The sequence below is a fragment of the Apodemus sylvaticus genome, chromosome 12 (assembly GCF_947179515.1).
Source record: "Apodemus sylvaticus chromosome 12, mApoSyl1.1, whole genome shotgun sequence".
In the NCBI taxonomy this organism is placed as follows: Eukaryota; Metazoa; Chordata; class Mammalia; order Rodentia; family Muridae; genus Apodemus; species Apodemus sylvaticus.
In genome coordinates, this window is record NC_067483.1 from 43,206,661 (window position 1) to 43,209,529 (window position 2,869).

General features: G+C 46.1%; 1 long non-coding RNA gene across 1 annotated transcript; it reads left to right on the forward strand.

Annotated features, from left to right (window-relative positions):
• Positions 1–1,587: 1,587 nt before the first annotated feature.
• On the forward strand, positions 1,588–2,541 carry LOC127697251 (uncharacterized). The gene is made up of 2 exons (XR_007980429.1): positions 1,588–2,170; positions 2,304–2,541. It is a non-coding gene; the product is annotated as an uncharacterized LOC127697251 (long non-coding RNA).
• The last annotated feature ends 328 nt before the right edge of the window (positions 2,542–2,869 follow it).

The following is a 2,869-nucleotide window of genomic DNA, read 5'->3' on the forward strand; positions in this document are numbered from 1 at the left end:
TCACATGGGAGGTTTACTGGGGACGGGGAACACAGAGGCTGGCTCTGGGTGAGGGTGGAGAGCAGAAGAGAACAGGAAGGGGGGCTGGGGGGCTGGCTTTTGTGTGTGTGTGTGTGTGTGTGTGGTTTTTCTGAGAAAGGGTTTCTCTGTGTAGCCCTGGCTGTCCTGGAACTCACTCTGTAGACCAGGCTGGCCTCCAACTCAGAAATCCGCCTGCCCCTGCCTCCCAAGTGCTGGGATTAAAGTCATGTGCCACCGCCGCCCAGTCTGGCTTCTTATAAGTGGTGTAGCGCATGTGCCAGAGGAGGATATGTGATACTGTGACAGTGGGAATGTGTCACATCTTGGCAGCTAGTGATGACATCTGCTGTTACTAGGTCCCTGGGGACAGGTGGTAGATACACCTGGTTACCAGCAGTGATCTCCTTATATATAGATCTTCTTATATATTGAAGCTCCCCTAGTGAACTAACTTACTTACTTTCTTTCTTTCTTTCTTTCTTTCTTTCTTTCTTTCTTTCTTTCTTTCTTTCTCTCTTTCTTCCTTTCTCTCTTTCTCTCTTTCTCTCTTTCTCTTTCTCTTTCTCTCTTTCTCTCTTTCTCTCCCTTCCTTCCTTCCTTCCTTCCTTCTTCCTTCCTTCCTTCCTTCCTTCCTTCCCTTCCTTCCTTCCTTCCTATTATTTATGTGTTTTGGTATCTTACACACATGTCAGATAACAGGAGGTACAGACAGTTGTGAGCCACTATTGTGGATGCTGGGAATTGAACATGGCTCCTCTGGAAGAGCGGTCAGCACTCTTGACTACTGAGCCATCTCTCAGGCCCTTTGGGAGCCTTTTCTTAAAAGTAAAATAGCATGCACTTGGGAGGCTAACACAGGAAGGAGGTCAGGGCTAGCTAGCTTGAACTATATAGCAAGACCCTGTCTCAACCCCTGCCTTTACACACAAGGTTCGTGGTGCTCAGTACCTGGGTTTTACATTATGAAATATAATTTTATGTGTGGGCCACAGCTTGTCACCTAATGATGAACATCTTCATTTTACAGGTTTGGGAGACTCAGAGAGGATGCCACTGTTCTGAAGGCACAGTCACAGGAGCTGTGACTGAGTGAGTGTACGGTTATAGGCCCAAGTGTATCTTCATCCTGTCTCTCTGCTGAGTCATATAAAGTACATTATCCTAGTACCCCCGTACGCACTTCTGCTCACAGTTGATTCTTTGCTAAACCTGTTCCTCCAGGGACTTACTTAGCTAGACAACCAGCTTTTCATTTTCCTCCTTATTTTCCTACCCAACTTTATGAAATTAAATTATTTATTTTTTGAAACAGCGCCTCACTTTGTAGCCCTGAATGGTTTGGAACTTACTGTGTAGACCAGGTTGGCTTTGAACTCACAATCATCTATCTGCCTCTGTTCCCAAAATGCTGGGATTAAAAGCCTATGTCACACATACCTCATCTTCCTTCCTAGGTTTATGTTTTCAAGAATTGTCACTTCGGACTCAGTCTACAAGACAGGGGTCAAAGTGGAGCTGGCCAGTGGAGTGTTGGTACAAAACCCTAAGTCAAGCCCTCGAGTGCGTTTGTTTATTTATTTACTTTGTTTTGTTGTTGGTTTTCTTTTGTTTGTTTGTTTGTTTTTGGATTTTTTTTTGGATTTGTTATTTTTTTCAAGACAGGGTTTCTCTGTATAGCCCTGGCTGTCCTAGAACTCACTCTGTAGACCAGGCTGGCCTCAAACTCAGAAATCTGCCTGCCTCTGTCTCCCAGAGTGCTGGGATTACAGGCGGTGCGACACCACGGCCCGGCCTAAACCCTCGAGTTTAAAACCACATCTTAAAAAGGAGGCACATATATGTATGTATATGTGTACTTGTATGAAAAAACAAGTCTCAAATATATATGAGACTTGTTTTTTTCTCTGTGAATGTTTTGCTTCCCTGTGTACCATGCCCTTGAAGGTCAGAAGAGGTCATTGGAACTGGAATTGCAGGTGGTTATAAGCCTCTGTGCAGGTGCTGAGGGCCCAGACCCTCGGTAGGAGCTCTGAGGAATGCTCTTACCTGCTGAGCCATCTGTCCAGCCGGGGTTGCCTTGATTGTTAGTTGAGGAAGGAAGAGCCACCCGAGGGAGGGCTGAGCCAGTCCTAGGGCTCTTCCCTGAATGGTATGTAAATGAGGGAAGCCAGCAGAGCCCGGACAAGCAAGGGTGTGCACACTTTCCTTGGTCTTTGTTTTGAATGTGATGTGACTGGCTGCTTCAATTCCTGACTTTTTTTGGACTGGGTATTTTATCACAGCAACAGAAATGAAACTACAACAACTTCAAAGAAGATGGTGCAATAAGATAAAGACCGGGTGGCCTAGCATGACCTCCAGAGCTTGGCCCTTGGGACTCACTTTCTTAGAGGAGAAAATTCATTCCTTCAGTTGTCCTCTGACCTCCACATGTGTCCTATAACATGGGTGTACGCACACATCTGAATACACACACATCCACACTACACATGTGAAATAAATAAAATGTAATAAAGTTGGTTTCTTGCTTTGTTCCTCTGTATCCTGACCTCGGTCACCCTTCCCTTTGTCTCCTCTTCCCCATGGGCGCTCACCAGACTGTTAGGCTATAGCTCTCCTCTTGCTCTTTACTTGGGGGTCTCATTGTGTGGCCCTGGCTGGCTGACCTGGAAATCTATTTGTAGGCGAGGCTGGTCTTGAACTCATAGACATCCCCCTGCCTCTGCCTCTTGAGTGTGGGATTAAGGGAAGGTTCCACCTTTACCGGCCCACCCACTTCTCTTGACCACCCATTATTATCCTTCAGAGTTCAGCAAAGTGGCTTTTCTTTCCTTTGCCCCTCCTCCCT